This window comes from Prunus mume, linkage group LG5, assembly GCF_029339155.1.
Source record: "Prunus mume cultivar Tortuosa linkage group LG5, ASM2933915v1, whole genome shotgun sequence".
Lineage (NCBI taxonomy): Eukaryota > Viridiplantae > Streptophyta > Magnoliopsida > Rosales > Rosaceae > Prunus > Prunus mume.
The window spans coordinates 6211941-6227226 of NC_142702.1; the positions used below are offsets into that span (position 1 = coordinate 6211941).

General features: G+C 46.5%; 1 pseudogene; it reads right to left on the minus strand.

The window, feature by feature from the left end:
- Nucleotides 1-12670: 12670 nt before the first annotated feature.
- Nucleotides 12671-15008, minus strand: LOC103330816 (putative inorganic phosphate transporter 1-5 pseudogene; annotated as a pseudogene).
- Between the last annotated feature and the right edge of the window lie 278 nt (nucleotides 15009-15286).

Sequence of the window (15286 nt, forward strand, 5' to 3'; positions counted from 1 at the left end):
TTCACTCCCACATATGAGCTCCAAGTCTCCTGGGTACATGGAATTGAATGGTACGTGTCCAAGGTCTTGTCTTTCACTGTAAAAAATGGATGTAATTGGCGTAGGGTTGTGGCTAGGCTAGTGCTTGTGAAGGTGAAGGAGTTTAGACAAAGTTAGCAATCTTCCAGACTGATTTGCTCGTCACATTCTTTCCTACCTTACTTTCACCGGTGTGTGATGTGATAGTATGGCAGGAAAGAATGTGATGAGCATTTGCAGTCTGGGTAAGCTTACCGGTTTTAGCAGGGTGTCTGTTTATACCCAAATGAACAGCCAATAACCATCGGACACGTGGACCAATTTATAGCTATGGAAGCCTTCGGCACATAGCTACAGTTCGTTCCTACCGATCGCACGATTAGGGCAACTCCACTACAAAGGGCACGTGGCAGTCCCACAATTGGAGTCCACAGTCCCAAAAATTCTAAACAATTTGCACACCTCCCAAGGCCTATAAAAGAGAACAACTATCCCAACTAGGAGGTAATTAATCAGAACTTACGGCATACGCCTACTGATCTGCAATTTAATCTTACAAAATCCGTACTTACTTAAGCATCGAAGAACTTTCCGTCGGTACCACACCGGTGCCCTAAGTCTTACCGAGCGTTTGCTATCTTACGGATCGAACGCCCTACCGAGACCCAGAGCATACCGAAGGCCCAACATCTCTAAGTTGCGCGGAAAGTGCTGAATTATTTTTATGCGTTAACATTTTGGCGCCGTCTGTGGGAAACGATAAGAATCAACCTACAATTCCTAAAAACACATGGGAACCACTTCAGGGACAAACGTTCTTACCGGAGGACGGACTATCATACGGTATGTAAAGCGGAGCAAGCCCACACTGCACCCTAGCACACCCTTCGGTAATCCTCCGGTGCTTGACTATGGTCGGCGGAGCTTCTAGCTCAAATGATTTCCCTTTGGAAAGAAATGGCCAAGCTCCAAGAACATAACAACCTCCTCTCGTCCAAAGTAGACGAAACTTCAGTGCTACTTAATCGCAGGAAACGCAGAACATTTAGTCTGAACCTTCCGAGTCCGGACCCTCGGTCGGCGAAGAAAGGAAGAAGTGGGCAAAGGCAACGCTGCGCCTTCCAAACAGGTAGTCCCGCCCCACGGGACCAGCCTCACGTCAGAAGAAGGTCTACACCGATGTCCGCCATCGGATCAACGACAAGGATGCCGAACGGCGAGGTCCCCAATCGGGATCAATGCTCACGGGACTCACGGATGAGGGTCCTGGAGACAAATCACCTCTCGTGAAAGTCCGAGGGTTGGAATCGGAGGTAGAATCGACGACGAGTATGCCCGTCGAAGGCACCGAATCGAACTACCATTCGGAAACTCCCACGGAGTATTCGAAGGCAAGGCCATCAAGTCCGAACAAGTCCCAGCCGAGACCCCGCTTATTCGTCTGCTCTTCCGCAGAGTTCGAAGATGGAAGATGACCGAACCAGTCCCAAGACTGGGGAAACTCGGCCGGGACCCTTTACCGAGCGCATCAAGAGGTCCAGACCGAACAGAGAGGTACAGCCGTTGCGATACCGCTTTACACTGGCGTGGAAGACCCTTGACGCACCTTTACTCCTTCCAATCGGCGGTTGGATGCAAGGGCCTCGGGAGGAGGGCAATGCCGTGTTCTCATCCTCCCTGGAGTCGCTTTGAACTGGTTCTACCATCTTGAACTAAGAACGGTAGACTCCTTTGACGAGTGAAGCAGATTTTTTGAATCATTTCATGATTCAGACGGACCGTCAGTACTCTGCCGACGATCCGCATACGATTCGGTAGGGAGAAGATGAACCCTTACGAGAATACGCTGCGCATTTCAATCATAAGTACTCGAGATGTCCGGAAACGGACGATAGGGCAACCTCGGCGCCTTCAAAAGTGGCCTTCGATCCTCGCACTTTTGGTACCTTGTGCACAGTGAGCAATGGCGCACATATGACGAATCGATGAAGCGGCGGCATCCACCCCAAGGTTAAATATTTCAACTCCAAGCCGGGCCTTGGCTCGGCGAGGAATCGGCACCAAGAGCTATCACGGCGGGTGGCGACTCCTCGGCAGAGCACAAGCGAAAAGACGACCGTGATAATTGGCAAGGTGGCTCAAAGAAAGGGCGTGGGAAATACGGTCGCAACGACCACCGGCGCCATTGCCGAATCAAGACCGCTTGGCAAGGTGGCTCAAAGGAAGTCTTCTCCCTGTCTTGATGAACGAGCACGAAAAATCCGAAACCCAACAATTGGAAGCCCAATCGGCGGGACAATCGGGATACCGCAAATTCTGCCGATATCATCAATGAACGACCACAATACCGAAGACGCATTAGCTGAGGAAGATCGTTGAACGATTGATTTGAGAGGAAAGTTGGATCAATATATTGCCAAACCACAGCAAGCACCAACCCCAAACGCGAATCGACAGATCAACATGATCAGCACCATCAGCAGAGGCCCCACTCTGGCGGGACCCTCTAACCGATTAATGAAGCAATATGTGTGTGCGACTCACTACCCTCAAGTCTTCGGAATAGAAGACGATCGGTACCATAAGGTTCCGAAGGTGGGTTGGGAACCCATCACATTTTGCGAAGAATAGGAAGAATGGATCATTTACCCCCACGATGACCCGATGATCATTCGAGCCGAGATCGCCGACTACAATGTAGGTCGAGTCTGATCGACACCAAAGTTCGGTAAATGTGATTTTTGTCGATGTATTCAAAGGTATGGGAATTGCCGACAGCATGGTCAATCGGTAGATAACGCCTCTACTCGCTTTTTATGGAGATCTAGTCCGGTCGGTTGGCGATGCTCGGTCAAACCATCGCCTTGGCGTTGTCCCGAAAAATAATGACCTACGACCAATTCCTCATCGCCGACGCCCAACGGCATACAACGCGTCATCGTAGGACAAACGGCACTCACTAGGTCAAAGCCCACTTGTCCCCACATGTTGCGATGAAATTCCCTACCGCATAGCGATCGCTGGCGTTATCCGAGGGGACCAACTCGGCACGGACGTGCTATGCAACTGCCCTTAAATTGGCAGCTTGCAAACCTCCAATGAAAGCCATATGCGGGGACTACCGAACGGTGGCGGGCCTATAGACGAACCAAGAGAGGAAACACCAACGCCGGTAGCGCACCTGCGGAGGAACTCGAAACGGTAATCTGGATGGGAATTTCCGATTGGTGGGTAAAGATTGGCACCACCCTAGATCCCGACCTACGAGCGCAATTCCATTGACTTCTTGCAAGAACAAGCGAGGTCTTCGCTGGTCTTACGATGACATGTCGGCATATCACCTTATGTCATCACCACAAGCTTAGCATCTCCCGCCCATAAACCGGTCGACGAGCGCCGTTCAGATGATGCGAATGGTATGAAGCCATGCGCAGAGGTGGACAAGCTAAAAGCCATCGGCTTTATCGGAAGCTACGTACCATGTCCGCTTGCCAACTCGGTCCATGGTTCGGAAGGCCAAGGGGATGGCGAATGTGTTAGGACTATATCGACCGAACAAGGCCTATCCGAAGGACAGATCTCATTATCGAGGATCGACCACCTCGTTGACTCAACCGCTTGACACGAGCCGCTTCATGGACGCCTATTCGGGTACAATCGATTTTCATGGACCTCGCCGATGGCGAGCATATAGCATTTATCACCGACCGCGGGTTGTATGTTACAACGTCATGCCTTTCGGCTGAAGAATGCTGGTGCAACGTACCAACGGCTCGTCAATCGGTTTTTTCTGAACATATTGGCGGCATTATGGAGGTGTATGTCGACGATATGTTGGTAAAAAGCAGAACGGCAGGGGGGCACTTGGAAAACTTGGCCCTCATGTTCGGTATACTCAAGCAATACTGAATGAGGTTGAACCCAACGAAGTGGGCCTTTGGTGTATCTTCTGGAAAGTTCCTTAGATTCATGATCAGCCAAAGAGGAATCGAGGCCAATCCCGAGAAAATCAAAGTCATAATCGACATAGAGACGCTGAAGACATAGAAGGACATTCAAAGCCTTACCAGACGCGTCGCTACCTTGACGCGCTTCAACTCCAAAGCTACCGATAAATGTGTACCGTTCTTCAAAGCCTTGAAAGGGGGCAAACACCATATCGCATGGACTCCCGAATGCGACCAAGCATTTCAAGACTTGAAGAACTACATGAGCAAGGCATCACTGTTGTCAAAACCACTTCCAGGAGAAATTCTCCTCCTCTACCTTTCGGTATCAAGCACCGCCGTTAGCTCGGTATTGATACTGGAAGCCAGAAAGGCGAGCTACCAATATTTTATATCAACAAGGCTCTTCAGAGTGCGAAACCGGTACCCACCCTTGGAACAGCTAGCACTAGCCCTTATTGTGTCGGCAAGAAGGCTCCGCCCATACTTCCAAGTGCACGAAATCATAATCGACCAATCACCCTTCGGCAAGTACTTCAAAAGCCGAAACATTGGTAGGTTGGTCAAATGGGCGATCAAGGAGAATTTGACATACTGATTCAAGCCAAGGCCTGCAGAGAAGGGTCGGGCCGTCGCCGACTTCATCTCCGAGCTCATACCCGCACCATCGAAGCATGTTCTCTGAACGATGTTATTACGAACCGGGAAAACGGATGCGAGCGCTTTGATCCTTCGTCCCTTTATGGATCTTGCATGTTGACGGCTCGGCAAATCGGTAAGGCTGCGAGTGGCTTGGTGTTAACTACTCCAGATGGAAGCAAAGTCGAATCGCCCTCGATTCAACTTCAGAACCTCTAACAACGAGGCGGAATATGAGGCTCTCTTGGCGGCCTTCGGCTAGCCAAGAGCATGCGCGCAAAAGCAAATCAGCATTGTGAATCAAATAACGGCGGACTTCGCAGCAAAGGATGCCTCCATGTCCGCCTACTTATCGGCAGCCCACCAACTCCTACAAAGTTTCAGGCCTACGAGATTCGCAGATCCCGAGGTCGAAAACGATCCGCGATGCATTCTCGCGTTTGGCTTCAATAAATGATAAGATCGGAAGGAAGGTGCCGGTGGAGATACTATCCCAGCCAAGCACGGCAACGGCAGAGGTATGTACCGTATGGTACAAGGACACATGGATGTCTCCAATTTATGCCTTCCTAACAAACGGAACGTTGCCCATCGATAAGTCCTAAGCTCGAAAGCTACGGTACCGATCGGCAAGATACACAGTCATCGACGATGTCCTGTACAAGCGAGGCTACACCACGCCATATCTGAAATGCCTCACCAAAGAGCAGGGTGACTACGTCCTTCGGGAAGTTCACAGTGGGGTCTGCGGCAACCATTCAATGTCCCGGTCACTGTCACACAAAGTCTTCCGGCAGGGGTATTTCTAGCCGACTTTGCACCAAGATGCAAACGTCCTAGTCAAGAAGTGCGACAAATGCCAACGGTTCGATAGTGTCCCTAACATCCCTGCCGAGCCTCTCTCACCGATCGTAAGCCCATGGCCTTTCGCTTAGTGGGGACTAGACTTGATTGGTCCGATGCCGCAAGGTAATGGCCAGGTCAAATATGCTGTTGTCGTCCGTAGACTACTTTACCAAGTGGGTAGATGCCGAACCCTTGGCAACGATAACAGGCAGCCAAAATGGAAGATTTCATCTGAACGAACATTTGCCGATTCGAATCCCCTACGCCATCATCACCGATAATGGCGAGCAATTCGATTGAAGCCTTTGGCGATTCTCGCACTCGCCTCAAGATCAATCTATTTTTCGCGGCTCACCCCCAATCGAACGGTCGATGAAGCGATGAACAAAATAGTCAAGAAACTATTAAAATGGCAGCTTGACAATGCCAAAGGAGCTTGGCGGAAGCTTTCAGAGGCATTATGGGCCATCCGGACATCCTACGAACGGCAACCGAGAAACACGTTCTCCATGGCCTTTGGCTCGGCGATAGTCCCGGTGGAAATCGGAGAACCCTCCTACCGAACGGAAACTTTCGCCTAAAGGCAAATGAGAAGGCACTCGCCTTGAGCCTCGACTTGATCGAAGAACGCCGAGCGCAAGGCAATCTTCGAATGAAGCTTACAAACAGCGCATCTTCGGTACTATGACTCGAGTCGGATCCGCACTTTCCAAGTCGGAGGTGGGTCATCACGAAAAGTCTCTCCGCAACTAAAGAACCCACGGAAGGAACCTCGGACCTTCACGGAAGGACCTCACGAGATTATCGCATCCAAATGCGATCGGAACTTATCGACTGGGACTCCAACGGAAAGACCCTCGGTCATCCTTGGAACGTAGAGCATTTGAAATATTATTTTAAATGAAGTCACCTAGCCTACAGCAGATAATAGTGTAGATCAGAAGCCTTCGGCTTATTCAATTGTAAAACGAACTCCAATGTATCTTTGCCTTCGGCAATCATTAATGAAAAGGCCTACGGCGCAAATATTCACAACCTTCGGTGTGTTAATTTAAAAGATGCGGTAGAGACCATCAGTCGCAGTATACTACATTTTTAAATCCTTTTATTAGCCTTCGGCAATTAAGGTACCACGATATTCTTTCCTACCGATACAAGGTTAACTTGATTTTAAACCTGTTAACAATTGGAAGATCAAATTATTTAGCCCTCGGCAGTTAAATCAACTTCCTATCGACTCAGGTTGCGCTTGGAAGTTAGCTTGTTATTGGCCTATGGCTGATTAACTTTTATCTAGCCTTCGGCATTTAAAAAGTTCCTAAGACAAGTTAAACAGAAACATGCCGAAAGTAAAACTACTTGACAATCAACTCTGAATATTAAAACTGCTTGAATTAAAAGATGCCCTTGGCATCAAGGTGTTCAGAACATATTGCCTTATGACAGATTACATGAAATAAAACTTAAACAAGGCTCAAGCGGCAGTCTCCTCCTCGGCATCAAGGGCAACGGGCTCTTCCGGGGCGTCCTCCCCTTCGTACTCTTCTATCATCTTTTAGAGCTCAACCAGCTTTAGTTGAAAATGAGAAGAAGCTTTGGAGAAGATTATCATTGCAGAGCGTACGAAACTTTTTATCAAGCAGCGGCCTCCTCGGCCTCGGCATCGGCGACCTCCTCGGCATCGGCAGTGGTCCCCTCGGTAGGAGCCTATTCGGGGCATCCTCCCCTCGTAGTCCTCGATCATCTCTTCGATTATGCCTTCAGGGAAGAGGGGAGAATCGGCAATAAAGTTGAGGTTGAGCTTTTGTCCGGGGTTATACCGCTTGAAACAGATGAGCGAGATCCTCCGTTTCGAGCCCACCTCCTTGTCCAAGAAGGTAGAGAACTCGGAAGACTGACGGTACTCGGATTGCTTCTGGACTGCAGCCTCGATCTCCGAAGCCTTGGCCCGCTCCGACTCCTCAAAGGCCACCGGATCGCCTCCTTCACCTCTAGAGCCTCTTTTGCAGCTAGTGTCGACTCGGGCTGCCGACATTTCACCGAGCTTGGCTTGATAAACCTTGACTGCCGTTCGGCGCCTGCATGTCCTTCGCTAAGTTCGAATGAGCTTGGATAGCCTTGCTAGCCTCGGCAACCCTAGCCTGCCGTCTTTATAAGCCTTCTTCGCCTTTTCGGCGGCATTGATGGCTCCTTGATGCACAGCTACATGTCCATTGAAGCACGGAGAGCAAAGGAAAATGTTAGATACGGTGAAACAAACGGTGCGATAAGCGAGAATGGTTAGCGCTTCAAGCTTGAAGATGGAAGGCACGGCCAGCCTCCTCCGAAGGAGCTTCTTGGTGGTCCTCGATCTCGAAGCTCCATTTGTGAACCGAGGATCATGTGGTTCACAAATTGTACCATTTTTACGGACGAGGCCGAATGACGGGTTCGGCAGCGCCTCATCGTCTTCGGCGAAGATGGCCGAGCAGGCTCGGTCTGCCGACCGCGCCTCGAGCCGGATCGACATCTAGATCGACAAAGGAATGGGCGCTTGCCGCTGCTTTGGAGAATGGTGCCTCGGTAGGCACACCTCGGCCAGAGACGGACCGGCTGCCGTCGCTCCGGCATGCGCCGATTCGCGTTGAGCCGATGACGGCCTCGTTAAGGTAAGGTCTTCAGGTTGACTCCTCCCGATGACGCCGTACCGCTTCGGCTGCCCGGTTTTCTTCTTCTTCCCTTGGAGGCCGAGCATATGGCGCCGTTTGGAGGACTCGTTCATCCTCTTCACCTCGGTAGCCCTCTCTCTTCAGTCACTGCAAAACCAAGATCGGTAAGAATTCTCATTATGGCAAGAAACTGAGTCATAGTGGACAAGTACACTTACTCTCAGCAGGATTGACAAGTTGAGCCTTGATGAGATTGGGAGTGAAGAGGAATTTCGGGTAGACTCTCTTCAAGGCAGGGACCTTCACCTTACCCTATCGATCTACGGATCTCCGATTAGGTAGCGCTCGGCTGCAGTTTGACTACACAAAAAAAAAGGAACGAAACAATTAAACTCTGAAAGACGCTACAAGCAAGAGGGCTTCAACGGTATGGTGGCCTCACCGACAATTTGGAAGGTAGTGGGAATGTGGAAACGGACGGGATGTCCCGATAGCGACTCCCAATCACCGGACGAAGCACCCGCCGTTTCCTCCACGTCTTACGGGAGGTTGGCACGATCGACAAAATGGGCGCGTTCGGTAGCCTTCGTGCGCTTAGCTAAACCCAACCTCGTGGTCGGCGGACTTAGACTTTGTGACACCGCATGCGGATGGAAGAATTGTTCGTGCGAAGACGCTCCATCGCCACCATGCCAAGGCCGTGACTACTCCCATTAGTGCCACCCGGTTGGGGTTGAACTGCCGGGAGCATAGCCTATCGCCAAGATTCTCCGGCAGGTGCGGCGTAAGCCTCACTCCTGCGTATACGTCCAGTGAAAAGACGACTTCGCCATTCTTCAGTTGCTTAGAAACTCGGTTGCCGTTAGGATCCTCATCCAACCGAATCTGGTATGAAATACTAGGCATGATATTTCGCGATCTCCTCTTAGTAATCCTGTTGGGCTCCAAGTAATCTACGCCCGAATAGGTGCTCCTTCAAAACCCCCATCGATACCCCAGGATTGCTGGGATAGACTACCGATACCCTCGACCAAGAAGATGGTTCGATGGTGACTCTCCACGATCGGAGTGGAGGCCTCGACCGGCAACTAGCGCTCGTCTCCCAAGGAAAGGCTTGACCAACGCGGCACCGTCGCTATAAACAATAGCCAACGGTACCGGTGCATCATTAGCCCCTTCCCGATGCCGTGTGAAGGTACGGAGCTAGGGCCTTCACCGAGTATCTCAACATCGGTATCACTTCCGTCCCCAGCATCGGGACCTACCGCTTCATTGTGGAGTCAAAGAGACCGTCTGATGACTCCTCACCGAACGCATTAGGCTCACGCTCGGAAAATGACTCGCTATCAGACATCTACAAAAACAAGGAAAAAGGAAACTAAGGCTCATGCCGGATACTAGCCTACCGATACCTACATCGCTACCTATGGCGACTAGACTACCGAATGGAACCCTGTGGTCAGTCTAGTTCAAATCCAAGGAAAGGACGTAACTCTAAGTTAAATAAGAGAAGTAAATTAAGGGTGCCGAACGGTACCTTATGTCAAGCTCTGGATGAGGACCACGAACTATGCTTTCGATTGTCTTAACGGAAATCGCCTTTCTTGCCGTTCGCAACGCCGGAAATCTCCTGGTTTACCGTTAGCCCTCGTCGAAAATCGCTTCTAATGCCGGAAGCTCTCGTCGGAAATCGCCTCAACAGAGCTCTCACTTCTCACAAAACGTAAAGTGATTTCGTCTCTAGAGTCACCCCTATTTATAGGGAGAGGGGACATAACGGTACACCTCGAAAAACCAAACGGCGCGTGCGCCGCGCTTCATGATTACTCTCGCCACGTGTCGCTCATCCTATGGGGATTGACGGCACGCGAGCACGAAGTCGGCGCCAGATGTCTCTTCACACGTCAACTCGACACGACCTTTTGACTTTCCCGACGTCGCCTCTAAATGAACAAGGACGGAAGGGCCAAAGTTGAGCCCTCCACCACTGGGCTGTTGAGCGGTAGGACAACATGTCCTGCCGAAGAAAATTTCAAGTCCCCTTCTAGAACTCTCAAAAGAGAACTTGGGGGACTCCTGTTTATATCCAAATGAACAGCCAATAAGCATCGGATACATGGACCAATTTATAGCTATGGAAGCCTTCGGCACATAGCTACAGATTCGTTCTGCCGATCGCACGATTAGGGCAACTCCACTGCAAGGGCATGTGGCAGATCCCACAATGAAGGTAATCAATCGGAACTTACGGCGTCGCCTACCGATCCGCAGTTCAATCTTACTAAATCCGTGCTTACTTAAGCATCGGAGAGCCTTCGGCTGGTACCACACCAGGTGCCCTAGGTCTTACCAGCGTTTGCTATCTTACTGATCGAACGCCCTACCGAGGCCCAGAGCATACCGAAGGCCCAACATCTCTAAGTTGCACGGGAAAGTGCTGAACCATTTTTCTGCGTCAACAATATCTAAAAGATGCAGAGAACTTTATCTATCTACTCTTCCGCTGTTGAATTTTGCTAGATTTTCCAACGCGAATGCATCCACATGTTTTGAGGGGCTGAGTTTGTGGATCTTTGAGGTCTGTAGTGGTAGACATGAAATTTACAACTCTTAAAGCAGCCCTCCACTTTTTGCTATAACCTCAAACACTTGGAGATCTTTTTGCAAATACATTGAGAAATTGCCTCTTCAAAATGTTGATGGGATAAAATAAAATATCACAATTGAAAGCTTGTCTTTGGAGTCCTTTGAATTGATTGATATGCTTAACAGCACAGGTGAGAGACTTGAAGGCACACTTATAAACTGGAAATTTTGTTCACATTGCAAGACATTTGCAATGATTTAATAATTTGATCAATCACCCAAATGTGATAAAATTAGAATGTTTAGAAGAAGCTGAGATTTGTCTGCAAGATGACCTTGATAAACATTTGGGGTCCCTTCCAGTTTACGCAGGCAGAGTTGAAGTTCTTATTCTGTATGAAGAGATCATTAAGGTAAAGGGAACCCGGACCTTTCAGGCTGAAATTTTTGTTTATGCTTTTTTATTTTTTGCAAAAACTATATTTTTTAAATTTGAACCAATTTTTCATTACTTTGTTGTATAGAACTGTATTTATTTCACGTCAGAATTGTTTCAAACTTGAATGATGACATTGCAGTTCTCACTGCTTTCCATATTTATGTAAGTTTTGTTGAAAAAAATGAAAATAAAGTGAGAAACTGTTTATAATATTGCCAAATATATATATATATATATATATATATATATATATATATTGTAGGCTGTTGTTCGAGAATAATCCATGCCAGCACCATTAGATAATGTATGTCATTTGCGTATGCATATTGGCAGCTTTGTTGATGAGCTAGTCCCCACAGTGGTCTTTCTTTTCAGCGCAATAGCTAATTTGTATACTTGATACATATGATACATAAGCCACAAATTGGAAGCATTGGGGTACTTTGTATGCAAAGTCTACTGTAAGTTAAAGTCTTGTTGCTACTTCCTTCACAAGCATACTCTCTCTCTCTCTCTCTCTCTCTCTCTCTCTCTCTCACACACACACACACACACACACACACACGCACACAATCAGGAGAGGACTCACTATTATTATTTATTAGACTCAGGACTCACTATTATCAGCTCTAGACTCAGGATTCACTACTATCATTTCTAGACTCAGGACTCAAGAGCATATTCATCATACTTTCAAAATGATGCAGATCACATTTCTTTATATTTGGTACATAATTAGTTTTCAATATTTCTTGAAAATTTTCCATTGATTTGTTGTTCTCTTCTAACTCTTCAAACATCTAGATTTAGTACGAAATATTAGAAGTTGCAAAACCTTGCTTTTATGTATCAGAAGGTTAGCATGAAACTTTTTTCATGGCTCTAATGAAATCGAGTTTGCACGTATATGCTCGAGCATGAATCAAAGCCAAGGAAGGCAGGTTCAATATTTTTAGAAGAACTTATTAATGGTTAGTATCAAGACTATAGTTGTGGATGTTGGAAGATTCATTGTGGCATTCCTAACGAGAGGTTAAAAAAGAAGCTATTTTGGTGTTTTCTATAATTTATTTGTGTTGTTCCATCGAAACATTAGTGTGATGATATATCCACTCTGGAATTTCTACTGAATGAGGGTGTACAGTACCTTTGTACATTGTTCATTATGTGTATGATGCTAAGTGATTGTGAGCAAGTTGAGAATTTGTTAGCACTTTTTGAATATTTCATCTTTTGAACGTTTTGGTTATCTAGTGATCAGCATATCCCTTTAGAATTAACTCTGAACCACATGTTCATGTGAGTGCTATACAAATCAGAATGGTCTTCTAAGCTTGGGAGCTTTTGATCAATGATCTGGGATGACAAAGAAGTAGCAAAAAACTATTTAGATAGGCAAAAAAGAACTGAGGTAACTGTCTAACCTTTGCTCAATTATCCTGCACATAAGACTTTCTTTTTGCATCACCCATGATTATTGAGGAAAGAAAAATAGGTTAACAGTAAAGGATCAGCTGTGTGGCTTTTGATACCATGTGAAAAAAATAGATGTGAAAGTCTGATGATTTATTCCCAGTATAAATACAAAGCTGTAGTACAATAGATATGGACTTTAGCAACAAATAAGCGTAAGCTATTTAACTCTTATACAACAATCTAGATACTTAAGCCTATAAACCAACATTTGAACTTGTGCAAAGCTGTATTTGAACCTTCCAATTTTAAACATTCTAAAATTGCACTCAATTACATTATCATGTCTCACTCCTCATTCTCACCACTCAACTCCTCCAGTGCTTTTCCCTTTGATTCAGGCAATAACAGAGTAAACAACATGCCGAAGAAGTTGATGGTGCCAAGCATAATTAGAGAATTCTTCATACCAATACCTGGTGGGTATCCAGGGTCCGTTTTTGAAGGGTTTGTGCTTTGTGCAGCGTATAAGAACCCGAAGCCACCTACTATAGCTCCAGCCTTACCCGCAGCCGCTGATATTCCGTGACATGTAGACCTCAGCCTTGCAGGGAAGATTTCTGCTGGCACAACAAAGGTGGTGGCATTGGGTCCAAAATTGGAGAAGAAAAATGTGAGTGAGTACAATACCACAAACCCAATTCTATTAGGCTTCAATGTCCAATGATGGTAAGGAATTGCAAGGGCAAACATGAATACTGTCATGAAAAAGAAACCCATTAATTGTTGGAAACCTTCCAATACGTGATGAATGCCCTGTGAACCAGTTGCAATTGTATAGAGCTCTTCAATGGCATTCATGGTTTCTGCCGCTGGAATCCACCCAATTGCACTGAATATATCCTTTTGGAAAAGATTTTGGCTTTAGTAGGCAATGTCAAGTAAGAACCAAGTAGTGGTGGTACCAAGCAAGTGAAGTCCGTGCCGATGTGCAAATTCCTTGGTGAACAAACCAAACGATGCTTTGTCTGGATGTTGTTGCTCGATCACTTTCTCCTCGACGTTTCCCTCTTCGGATTCAAGATTAACTTGTAACACTTTAGACATGTCTACTGCTGCCTGTTTTGCATTGTTTTCAACAAGGGCAGTGTACCGAGCTGTCTCAGGCATTTTACTTCGCCAGTAGTAAGTAAGAGCAGCAGGGAGGGCTCCAAACATCAAAATGATGCGCCAAACGTAATCAGCTTGAGGAACAAGAGAAGCTTTTGGATCAACTGAGTAAGGAGGAGCCTTGTATGCATGATCAAATGCGCTTGAAACAATTATAGAAACAATCCCAGCCGTCAAAATTCCAAATCCTTGCATGGCAAAAACAGCCGCAATGAAAGCCCCACGAGTCTTTTTGTTAGCATACTCAGACATGATTGTAGCTGAAAGGGGATAGTCACCGCCAATGCCGAAACCAAGCCAAAATCGAAAGAAACAAAGCGTTGCCATCGCACCATTTGGTGTGGATCCAAAAGAGAGCCCTGAGGCAATGGAGCTGATCACCATTAGCATGAGAGTTATACCATAAACTTTCTTTCGGCCTAATTTATCACCAAGCCATCCAAAGCAGAGTTGTCCGGCTAAAGTGCCTCATAGGGCAACGCTGCTAACGGCTGCAGATACATTGGGAGGCAATGTGCCGGGCTTTTCTGCACCTTGCTCAGTGTAGTATACACGACCAAGGAGTTTGGTGATGAAGGAGATGGAGAAGATATCATAGGCATCTGTGAAAAATCCCATTCCGGCAATGACAATTGCTGTGAAATGGTACCACTGGGTCTTGGCAACATCAAGTGCATTAAGCACTACCGCTTGTTGATCTCTAGCCATGGTTGAATCTTATAAATATTGCTAATTGATTTCCAGTACTCTTAGCAATTGCAGAAAGTGTGTACCTTGCAAAAAGAAACATATTTGTTAGCAAAAGTAAGAAGAAAAACAATATATCAATTTTCCTTCTTAAAAAAAAAAAAAATTTATGAAGTGGCCGGTAGCCATGATAAAGTAGACATGTCTGAACAAATATTTCTTGACGGAGTGCTTGGCGTGTGCTATATTAAATATGGACAAAATATAAATATCAAGTACTATAAGATTGGTCACCTACTATTTTTTTATAGAGATGATTTTTGAATGAATATCTACAAAATAGACGGTTTAGAGTAATGAAATACAATTGGTGAGCTCTACAAGATTGCATGACTTGTTACATGGCTGCCTATGAGCTAAGCTTTTGTCTATGCTAAACCTTTAATTTGATTAGGAAGAGCAACTAAATATTCGTTAAATAATGATACTTCTCTTTCCAATGCCAAAAGAGATTCTAAGTTTGAATATTATGACATATTGTACTGTTCACTCATCAACATGAACTTTTCTAACTTAATCATGCTGAATTGAACAGATATCAACGACGAGTAATATGAAGGTTGAACCTGATCATTCAATGGCATCTACTTCCTCAAGTCGAAAGGAGCAGGATTATCAGCTTGAATCTGCTAGAGCTGAAAGGGGTGAGGTTAGAGCAGAGAAGCAAGGGCTGAAGAAGTACTTAGATCGGATAACAGATGACTACCACACACTTCAAGAAACAGAGAAAGAGAGTTGATTTTGACTTGCTTGTCGAATTAAGCTTAATTTATTCCATTATTGCCATGTAATATGATTGGGGGGTTGACTTTGTGTTTTGTTGACCATGTTCA